We start from the raw sequence: 12,119 nt of genomic DNA on the forward strand, positions 1-12,119 counted from the left end.
CAGCATCCCCAACTTTTACATGTTTAAGAAGTTGCCTTGAGTCCTTTTGACTCAAGCATGAGAACTGTGAATTATCACAGGAGTCATACGATGGGCCTCTCTCGCCACAGGACAGTCATATTGTAAAGGCAGAAAGATGGAAACACTACTTAGTACTGAAATACATTGCAGAATGTGTCATTAATAGGAATTCTACATATGTCAGGAGAGAGGAGTGCCGGAGTTGAGATTTGCTATGGAGATGTACAAGCAGAATTTTGTCCTTTTGTTTTCCTCAGCCAACTGAAATGTTCTCTCTTAAAACTTCATAATAAAGAACCTGATTCTCTGCTGACATAAATGGGTGTAGGTGAAAGATCTGACCCTAAAATGGTGTGCATTTAAAATGATCTCTTTGCACCCAGTCCAATACAGATGATCAGTAGCAAACAAAGCTTAGGTTAGTCTTGGAGCCAAAGTAGCCTATCAATCTACACTGATCTTCAGAACTTGACACATAATAAGCTGGACTCTCCCCCAGAGGAGCACTCATTCATGGTACCCTGCCTGTGTTCACTGACCAACAGGCCTGATACAAATGATGGAGTTTCAAAACAGGGTCCGTGGATAGCATTCTGATAGGCATCCCAGCACCCACTTCCTTCCCAGCATTTTGGAGGTAGGGAAAGATTTGACAACGTTCAACACAGATTGTCATAAGCCATGGATCAAAACAAGAACACCGTCAGCCTCAGAGGAGCACAGAACGACACAATACAGCAATAAAGATTTCCCCCCAAGCAAGGGTATGTAGTCACCTGCTGTAAGGTAGTGAACTGTTTGACACTCTTTGGGAGTCAGCCACTAGTGTTCTAAGTGATAGTAAGAGGTTTAAGGCCATCTTATAGCAGCTTTTCCTTGACTTCTGTTTGCACAGAAGATACAGGGTAAGATCCTCAGTTGATGTAAGTAGATCTAGTTCTACTGAGTCCTCTTTATGACAATTTATACCAGCTGAGGATCTGGCTCATCATTTTTGTGCTGGGTGAATTAGTTAAGAAGAATAATTAATAACAACACCCTTCCCTACCAAACCCACTAAATTACTAATTTTTAAAGAAGCACTTGACAAATTTCCCAAATAAAATGTTTTGAAAGAGAGGGAAATGGCATAGTAACTTTTTATGAATAGTGCCATTAATCGCCAATACTTTGCTTTATACTTTCTGAATGTGATGCTGTCATTTTAACTCTGTTCTAAAACATTAGTTTTGGAAAGAGAAGAGAAAAAAAAGTTTTTCCTGTAATAAATTTGTGAAGACTAAACAATACATCTTGATACTCTATGTCTGTTGGATTATAATGGAGTGTAATTTTGTCAAGTCCACAAAAACCTGGATTTGTGAAGGACATATACACAAACAATGCCGGATTCATGTCTCTAAACAGAGATTTCAGCAGTATGCATGTGTGTGTGAGAGAGAAATATACAATGAATTAACCTCTTGAAAGATGGATGTATTCACACTCTCTTGCACTCAGAGGGACAGATTTTGGTCCCACATACACCCTTTTAAAGAATTAAGGTAACACCACTGATGCTTACATGTTTCAAACATCAGTGACATCTTTTGGGATACCTTATGCACTGTGCTAGATACACTTCCATATACAGCCCATATGTGTAAACTTTCACTTATCCTAAATAGCTGCAGCGTTCTGTATTTATAAAAGGCTGCAATAAATAAATAAATAAATAAATAAATTCCATATCAAACCCCTGAGTCAGAGTGTTCCTCCAAACATTAAGAAAGCTCAGATCCAGATCTGACCTTCAAGGCATGGGCTAATCTTTAAAAGAAACAGACTTTGCTTTTTTCTGAATGTGAATACAACACAAATATGGCTAGCCTGAATATTTTAGATACACAAAAGTGTGCAGCTGGATTGAGAACAGGGCTGCGAGTCAGAAGGTCTGGGTTCTGTTCCTAACACTGCCACAGACTAGCTGTGTGATTCTGGGGAAGTCACTTAGCTTGGCTGAGCCCCAGTTACTCCCATCTGTAAAAAAGCGATAATGAGGCTGTTGCTCAGTCTTTGTAAGGTGCCTTGAGACCTACTCAAGGATGAACAATGACACATAAAATTAAAGTATGATATTCCTTTATGATGTTTTTTTCTCAGAACACTCTGTACTTTATAAGTGCCAAGGTTTTGTGGGTATCTTATTAGGCAATTACATAATTACACTCTAAATAAAATATACAAAAGTATGAATTGTCAATAAAACTTAGTACGTGGAGGCCAATGTAAACACTGAACAACCCCTGCTCTCGTATGCAGCAGCATAGACATGTACAGATAAGGTTGAAATGATCGGGGAAACAGCTTTTCAAAATGCCAGGTGCAGAAGAACGTTTAACCCTTATGCAGGAGACCCAAGCACAGTGAACCCAATTAGCATTGCATAGGCTGAAATTAACACCACCCCAAGTAAGCAAGGATGAAACAGTCACAAGACACCATACAGAGGTGTCTATTTTCTTTAAAATATAAATCAATTGAATTTTAGTGCTTGTGACAGCTATGGGGTTGACAGCCCTAGAGACTAAATTCCTCTGTTTATTCACAGAAATAAATGCAGGTTTCTCTTCATTGTCCCATCAAGGTGTCGCAACCTTGACCTTAAGAAAAGAGCTCATTCTCCATGGCCCTCTCAATCCTCTGTAAGACTGTCAGCAAGGGTGCCAATTACTGACAACTGTGGTGATGCACAAAGAAGTGGACTGAGACCAAATAATTTCACGAATACATTTTCTAAAGCCTCCATATACAGACGGTTTCAGCGAGGCAGAATCCAGCCACCCAGTTAAGAGGTTGTCATCTGTAAACTGCTATTTGACTCAAGAGTTAAAAACTGGTCTCCAGTCCTAATACAAATAGAAACATTTTTAAAATTTTTCAGAAAGTCTCCAATTACCGCAGTACAAATCTTGTTGTGCATGTTTTCCTAAGATCTCAAATGAGCATTGGGAATGCTATGAAACCAAATTACCATCAATCTCTATAATCTGTTTAAGTCTACATTTTGCAGCTTATGATGCGCAGCTTTTCCCCCAGCTTTGACACATGACAAAATAAATAATCTAACAAGGTGATTTCAGAGACGCTTGGATCAATTTCCTCACTTCATGTCAAGTATCAGAGGGGTAGCCGTGTTAGTCTGGATCTGTAAAAGCAGCAAAGAGTCCTGTGACACCTTATAGACTAAGGGCAGGTCTATACTAACGGCGGGGGTCGAACTAGGGTACGCAAGTTCAGCTACGTGAATAGCGTAGCTGAACTCGAAGTACCCTAGTTCGAACTACTTACCCATCCAGACGCCACGGGATTGAAGTCCGCGGCTCCAAGGTCGACTCCGCCACCGCCGTTTGCAGTGGTGGAGTACCGGAGTCGACCGGAGTGCGCGGGGAGTTCGAACTATCGCGTCCAGATTAGACGCGATAGTTCGAACTCCGAGAAGTCGAACTCACCGCGTCGACCCGGCAGGTAAGTGTAGACTAGCCCTAACAGACATATTGGAGCATGAGCTTTCGTGGGTGAATACCCACTTCGTCAGATGCATCCGACGAAGGGGGTATTCACTCACGAAAGCTCATGCTCCAATACATCTGTTAGTCTATAAGGTGCCACAGGACTCTTTGCTGCTCTCGCTTCATGTGTTACCTATAATCCTACATTACTAGTCCTCGTAAATTAATTTATTTTCCCTACAGTGTTTTCAGCCTTTACTGAAAGTAACTCAAAACTTGGAGGACAACAGAAGCACATTTCTGTATTCTGCCATCTACACCTGCCAATCTATCTACAAATTTTCCTCTATCTCCCCACCTCTCCACTTGCAGAATTTTGCTTCTGACAGATTTCAGGATTCTACAGAAGAATAGTATCTTCCAAGGCTACTGTTCCAGACATAGCTGCCTGTGAAGGACAGTAGAGATAACAGTGTCCTAATATCTGTGGTGTTTGTAACTGATTCTACTTCTTTAAGAGGGATGTGGGAAAAAAATGAAATGAAAAGAAATACTTTTTTCATTAAATGCTGCTCAGTGTGTGTGCACATTCTCAGACATGTATATAATAATGCGACTGTATCTGTCTCTCTCTCTCTCTCTCCCCCTCCACACGGTCACACACAAGCACAAACACACAACTCTCTAATCACACAAAACCAAACACCCTAGCCCCACCCCTGCCCCAAAGCCCTTCCCTCCGCTCACTACATTCCCCTTCCCTTGGTGGCTCGCTGTCCCCCACCCTCACTCATTTTCACTGGGCTGGGGCAGGGGTGCAGGAGGGGATGAAGGCTCTAACTGAGGATGTGGGCTCTGGGGTGGGGCCAGAAATGAGGGGTTCAGGGTGCGGGAGGGGGCTCCTGGCTGGGGCAGGAGATAAGATTCGGGGCGGGGTGTGAGCTCTGGGGTTGGACTGGGGATGAGGGTTTTGGAGTGAAGGAGGGAGCTCCAGGCTGGGGGGTGGGGACTCAGGGATTTGGAGTGTGGGAGGGGGCTGCGGGTTGAGTCAGGGGGTTGGGATGTAGGAGGGGGTATGGGCTCTGGGCTGGGGGTGTGGGCTCTGGTTAGGATGCAGGCTCTGGGGTGGGGTGGGGTTAGATGGCAGGGGGGTGAGGGCTCTGGCTTAGGATGCAGGCTCTGGGGTGGGGTGGGGGGTTAGATGACAGGGGGTGAGGGCTCTGGCTTAGGGTTCAGGCTCTGGGGTGGGTCTGGGGATGAGGGGTTTGGGGTACAAGAGGAGGCTCAGGGTTTGGGGGGCACTCAGGTCTGGGGCTTGGGGTTGGTGTGTGGGCTTACCTCGGGCAGCTCCCAGTCAGCGATGCAGCGGGGCTAAGGCAGGCTCCCTGCCTGCCCTGGCTCTGTACTGCACCCTGGAAGCGGCCAGCAGGTCTGGCTCCTAGGCAGGGGGTGGAGAGGAGGGGGCAGGAGGGTCCACGCACCGCTCTCTCCCATAGACACACAGTTCCAGTGTGGATCCAGTGCTTGGGGCGGGGGCAACATGCGGAGCCCCATGGCCCCCCCGCCTAGGAGCCAGACCTGCTGGCCGCATCCATAGCGCAGCGCGGTGGCAGGACAGGTAGGGACTAGCCTTCCTTAGCCCCGCGGCACCGCCAACTGGACTTTTAATGGCTCCGTCGGCGGTACTGACCGGAGCTGCCAGGGTCCGGTGCTGACCAGGCGTTCCGGATGAAAACCAGATGCCTGGTAACCCTACTCCTCAAAAATGCACAAGAGTAAAGGTGAGTCCGGAAATGGCAAGTGTTTAACTCATTTTTTCAAGGATCTGTTGGTATACAGCTTGTAAATAATGAATGTAGGGCCCACAACACATGTAGCTAGCCATGCAAATCACATAATTTGTGGTCACAAATATTTGTGGCTCTAAAACTGTGGGTGTTAAATGGGAAGCCAAACTGAGAGACTCCTTCCAAAATCATTCCCATAATTAAAAAAAATTATATATATACACACTGGATGTGTTTTTTTGTTTAAGTCTGTACACGTACTGGTCCGAAGCCTGGTCCTTACTGGAATTAAATATTTGGCCCCATTAAAGACAATGACAAAATTCCCACTGGTTTCTGTGGGGCTAAGATTTCACCCCGAGGGCCTGTCCCAAAGCCTACTGGGTCATTGGAATAGCGTCAATAGGCTTTTGATCAGGTCCATAAATCAAGTTACAGCACTGTCTTTAAAACTGCATGGAAAGAATAGTCTTTGCCCTTGTATAACTCAAAAACAGCTGAACAGATTAAATTATAACTGTGAAAAATATCTTTAGTCTGAGCCTAAACCTGGAGAATCTCAATAGCAAAACAGAGTTTCTTAAAGTTATGAGCAATTCAAAACAGGGAGCCAAATGGAAACACACACACTCTTCATCTGAGCAAGCGGACAAAACAAAAACATTTTTGAAGTTCTGTTTCTGATTAGGGCTATACAAGGCCACACAGATGCTCCCAGCCTGCAACCTGACCTCTGCTCACAGTGCTTTACTTTTATGATGCAGAAGTTCCCCTAACAGAAATGAGTGCTTGCATTGTTTGCTATTGGCTGTACAGAAGTTATGTGAAAGCAGCCACTTCAGAAGGCATTGTGGGGCCTGACGAGGTTCCCAAGGAAGTAGCCCAGTTGGAGACAGGTATATGTGACAGCTTTCAATGTTTTTTGTTTTCTTTTTTAAAAGGCACTGCAATGAAGCTAGGATACAAGCTGTTTATTTTAACAGCTCAGTGGAGATGTAGTAAAGCAAGATATTCAGGGAGGAGGATACATCCACAAAAGCAGTAAATGGGTTTAAAAGGAGGGTCCCCTAAATTGTTTTTTTACCTTCATGGCAAAGGCCCACAACTGTTGTTTAGGAGGTTGTAAGAGCAGGTTATATATCACATTACCTGGACAAAGAAGAGCAAAGGCCAATGAATAGTGTCCAGTCATGCTGTTTATCTGGTTAGTAAGCTATCATGTCACAATGTATTTCCATATACTGCATGCTTGTGAAATGCCATCTCAGACAGAAGGCCCACAAGACCATCCCTTCACCCTGTTCATCATGTGGACTTGACAGAAGCATTGAAATTTGAGAAGGAAAAGATCTCTTAGGTGAGTTGATCCATTTACTGTTATTTGGTCAAGCCTCAATTTAAAAATGTCCCACAAAACGAGGCTTCATCCATTTTCCATTTAACAATAAAAGCAACAACAACAACAAAAACATCTGAGGGTTTTTTTTTTTTTTTTTTTAAAGGACCACTTTCACTGAAACATACATCATTCATCCAGTCGGATAAAGGGAAGGCATGTACTTTCTGGATGCTTTTAAAGAAACAAAACTTCAGTTTTTGTAAGTGAAGGATCTTTTGTACTTGTGCTGTAGTAACATTTGCATTGGTACACTGCTTGGACAGGCCAGTTCAGTGACCGATTCCAAGGTCTAGGCTGGGTTATTTAGGCATTGCTCTAAGTAGGGCAGGAGACTGAAACCGCTCCATACCTTGCAGCCCCATTCACCCCTTCCCCACTCCCAGCCACCTTGAGGACATGTGTGCCCCACATGAGTGCTTGGATGTAGCTGTTCCGGTGCTCCTGCAAAAACAGGGCCTGCAAGTGACTACAGCCCACCTGGGCACTCAAAGGTTGAGTGAAGATTCCTTGCATCCTCATGTCCCAGCCCTGTGCACCTGCATGTGAGCCATGGACAACAAGGCTCTAATATGGGCTATTTTTAAAACATCCTGAACGCTGGTCTTATAGAATATGGGACAGATCCATGTAAGATACGATCCCTGCAGCATTGGCAGTACTTTCTTGTGGAAACCGGGAAAGCACAATTTCAAGCTCTTTTCAGTAAACTGATCAAAGTAATAGCGCTAATGTTACAAAGAAAGACCCAGGGCAGATATGTGGTTTGTCAACATGAATAACATACTGCCTGACCAGAAATAGAACAACCCATGACGCTACAAAGAAGATGGGCATAGAATTTCCGAGGCTTGCAGTAAAAGGGGACTGGGAACACTGATGTTTTGTTACATATAATTAGCCATTTAAGTAAACCTTTGTTAAGTATCTAGCTTTATTTATACACTGGAGGGAAGGGGGGATGTTTCTATGTTTTTTGACTTAAATGACATACTGTATCTCAGTGTAAGACTTCCAAGGAAAAAGTAAATAAAAGCCCACACAATATCAAAAAACAAAACAAAAAACATGCACAAACCCTAAACCAAAAAATCTGCTATAATTTGTTCTCGAAAGTTTCAGAAAGGAAAAAAGAAGTAGGAAAAAGCCCCCAAATACATATAATGATCAGAGAATGGGGGGGATGTTTTCCTTTGAAAAAAAGTGGTTGCAAATACAAACCCTACCTAAAAAACACCATTTATTTAACAGAACTATAAGTAGCATTTTGGCACTGAAAACACAGCCAGAGCACATATAACAATTATCTTTGCATGTATTCAAATTCTATAATTTAGAACATCATGGTAACACACACACAAACACACACACACACACACACACACAAAATCCAAAAACAATGCAAAAAAATACCACACCAAACCCAAAAAACCCTCTACACATCGTAATACGATTTTTGTGTCTGTATCCAAGAGGTGTGGTTTGGAACACTAGAACTCTACACATTGATTCAGACTCCCAGACACACTAGTAAAAACAATGACATAGCTCTTAAAATCTATTTAGAGGGGAATCATATTGCAAAAGAAACCAGCCCCAAAACCAAATGCACCATGGTGGAGACAAAGAACATGCCTTGGGAAAAACCCTCCGAGCTGCTTAATTTATATTTGTTTTGATGCAAGTAGTTTTTTTTTCAGACATAGCTAATTTTGTTTCCCTTTGTGGTTTCAAACAAATCTCTGGAATACAGTTGTGTAGAACCAGGAGGGAGCTAATAGGGTTTATTTTATTTAAAAAAATGTCCCTCTCATAAATGATGGACTTGCCAAAGCAAGACAGAACAGTTCTTGTAGTAGTGAAGTCAGCCTTACTGATTCACTCCCTCTGCCTCAGTGACTCCCCATTTCTTTTCAAATACCATGTAACAAGATGTTTTCACTTGCATATACCTCATATTTTCTGTAGTGCTGCTATTGCTTAACTCTGTAGACTAAGAGCCCGATCTAAAGTTCACTGAAGTCAGTGGCAGCCTGTCCATTGACTTCAGTGGAAACTGGATCAGGGCTTGAATTCTGCTCTTTTACATTTGGGTAAATAAAGTCCATAAAGTTGGAATTTGGCCATGTAAATGTTGTGGGATACCGTTTTATGAACTATACAAATTAGAGTTGTGCTGTTATTTTAATATACAAGCAGAATTTCAATTGAATGATAATAATCCACACCCAAGAGTTTTCTACAGTTAACAGATCCCAAAAATCAATCATAAGTGGGAAATCCTGATCCTTTGGGTTTCTAGTGGGGTCTCACAGGGATCTGCTCTTGATCCAGTGATATTCAATATCTCTACCAGTTACCTGGAAGAAAACATAAATTGCTGTCCTGTGAACCTGGCACTTTACCACGCCCAGGAGAAGCTATGTTGCTGTGGTAACCACAGCTTGATAAGGCCAGGGCAGGATTGTATCAGTTAAACCTGGACTGTAGGGGGCTTGCAGAGGGCGGGACCTGCACCTCCCCAGCCTTCTCCCCCATGGGGCAGGCCCCATGTGTGGGTGTGCAAGGTGCCTTCACTGATCCCCTGGCCCGTCTCATGCGCCCCCCTCCTCCCCGCACCTCGACAATCCCCTGCACCAGCAGCAGTGGTGGCTCCAGTTCCCACGTCCGCCTGCTGCTGCTTCACTCTAAACAAGGTGAGCTTTTAATACCTATTAAATTATATATTGGGTGGAAGTGGAAATAACTATTTTGTGATTTGTGCCTCACCTGTCAAAAGAGTCACAAGCTACCACTGCACTCAGCGCACGCTTACTCAAGTCAAAAACTTCGAGGCAGTACTTTAGGCACCCATCAGCATGCTGTGCTAATAAATAATAGTATTATGGTGGAAAGGAGACATACAAAACCTGCTGCACAGAACATCAGCTAAGCATTGTAGTGTCAGGGGTACCCGGTACTAATGCACCTAGAGAGAGCTCCCTCACCCCTCCCCTCTTATTTAACTGGCACCTCGGAGGAAACTGTACAGTTAGTCTCTGCTATGATCCTGGTCCAACCTTGTCTGTCTATGTGCCCCACTCACACTTGCAGCACTGACAGAGATAGAGCTGTTATTGGCAACAAGCATTTTGTGCGCTCCTGCAAGGCCAGTGTTGTGTAAAGTCTCTTTTCTAATGGACTTTCAAGTGATTGAGAGGTCAAGTACAACTATCATACGTCAACAAGTCTGTATTTATGGGAAAGATGTATGATTGGGGTTTGATGTTTTAAGATCAACACCTTGTTATTTGGGAAAATAACTGGACAGTAACAGATGCAAGCTTATGCCCTGTGAGCTAAGAAAGTTCATCCTTTATACTGTTTGTTCTGGCACCCAGTCAGCATCAGTAAGATATTATATCTTAATAGAAGGAAACTGAAGACATGTACATTGAAATAAATATATGGGATTATTTTTGAGTAACATCAGCTATGCATTGCTTAGGACAGATTCATAATAGTTTAAAATTTGCTAAATGAAGTTTTGAAACATGAGATTGTACCACACATACATTGTAATCTATGGAATTTTATTAATACTCTGCAGCTGTATATTTCTGTTTGCTCTTTGCCATTAAGACAGACTGCATGTTTTTCTCTCCTACACTGATTTCTATTATCCAGCACCTACCACTGAAAAAATCTTTTACATCTGTGAAATTAATATTCAAACAGTGAGCTATTGTGATCTCACATGCTTTTCTAAAAGTTTCGCAAATCCCTCCAAGTGTAAATTCTACTTAAACACTCACACGCAGACCCAGAAAGGGTGAAAGATACAGTCTGTAATTGATTCCAAGTACCAGTCTATATTAGCACACACTTACAAATGCAATACTTTCTCCTTTTTAATTTAAAAAAAAAAGGAGTTAATTTTTAGTGATCAAAGCTATCAGATGGACAACACTGAAGATTGAAATTTGCCATATATATGGAAAACACTGCAACAGTACAGGCTCTGACAGCGTCTTGGAATTAGACAGACCACCTCCATGATTGTTCATCTCCATGCCTACCTAACCTATTGTTCATGGAAGTCAATGTAAATACTCCCACTGATTTCAGGGGGTGTTGGATACAGTCCTTCACCTCTCCGCAGACACTGCCAGCAATGGCAACAATACATTAGCTCATCTCATGAAGATCACCAAACAGCCACTATATAGTTACTAATGTTATTAATTTAAACAGCATATGGATTCAAACCAGAGATCTGGAGATGAAAGGATCCATTTCACTTTAGAGTCCCCTGGAGCCATATTGTCTCTCAGGAACGGATTAGGACTTTCTGAACTAGTCTGGACTCAAATGAGCCCTGTGAAAAAAATGTGTAAGCTACAGTGTTTGCTGCTTGACATTATAAAGATCAGGTTAACCCAACAATATTTTTAATAACCAAAGAGAACAAATAAAATCTGTTTCTTTTGAAAGATTTTATCTAGCAAATGCGCTTTAATGAGAACAAGTGTTGTCATTAACCGTACACAGTTATTAGGGCTTCCAGCAGAAATCTGAATTTATATTTAGATAGCTGCAGATTTTGAAAAGAGAACAAGTAAATACATGCCTGCATGGGTTTGACATGCTAGCAAGAGGTTTTTCAAACCTTTAGTAATGTGCAGCTTTAAAAGATAGCTGAAAAGTACAGTAAATGTATATGGAAAGACTCCCACTGACTTAATTTAAGTATAATATATCCATTGAACAGTGTGAAATTCAATGAATGAGACAAAATGACCGATTCACCATGTTTCATTATTTGTTTTTGGTACGACAGCTGAAAAGCCACTAGTGGTGGTTTAACAACATCTGGATAGCTTTTGAAAATGACACACCAATTTATCTCCGGAAGTCTGGGGGGAAAATATTAAGTTTGACACGTGGTGCTATAAATTATGCATGTTAAAACAAGTCTCCTGCTCTTATCAGTATTCCTGTTCAGCAATATAGAATCTCGGCGATACTTTGCATCAGATTTCAGGCCTGTGGAGAAACTTAAACACGTTTGAACATTTTAAAATTTACTGAAGTTTAACATATGGTGAGTTATAAAAAGTTCAAACTTTGGAGAAAATTCTCTTCTCCAGCCCACTCTCTCTGATTTACACTACCAAACTCTCATGTATTCTTCACTTGAATGGTATTTGACTTCAGTAGGCTCTCTCAATACTGTACAAACCATTTAATTAAAGGTAATGCCTTGTTACCCATCCTAAGGAATACACAGCCTGAACTACAGAAATAAATTGTTGCGAGAGACAATTATTTGCTCAAATTCACAGAGTTACACTTTCCTAGTGTATATTTATATCAGCAAATGGTATGATGGGTATTAAAAGATATTGTGAATCAGAGGACAGAGACATTGAACTAAGTCTTATC

General features: G+C 42.1%; 1 protein-coding gene and 1 long non-coding RNA gene across 4 annotated transcripts in view; one reads left to right on the top strand and one right to left on the bottom strand.

Annotated features, from left to right (window-relative positions):
- The window catches only part of EGFR (epidermal growth factor receptor), a 224,850-nt gene that overhangs the window by 82,509 nt on the left and 130,222 nt on the right, over positions 1-12,119 (bottom strand). The gene's annotated exons all lie outside the window — the stretch shown is intronic.
- Positions 5,142-6,857, top strand: LOC120397064. Its single transcript, XR_005593650.1, has 3 exons — positions 5,142-5,293; positions 6,568-6,656; positions 6,802-6,857. It is a non-coding gene; the product is annotated as an uncharacterized LOC120397064 (long non-coding RNA).

The sequence above is a fragment of the Mauremys reevesii genome, linkage group 2 (assembly GCF_016161935.1).
Source record: "Mauremys reevesii isolate NIE-2019 linkage group 2, ASM1616193v1, whole genome shotgun sequence".
NCBI classification, from domain to species: Eukaryota; Metazoa; Chordata; order Testudines; family Geoemydidae; genus Mauremys; species Mauremys reevesii.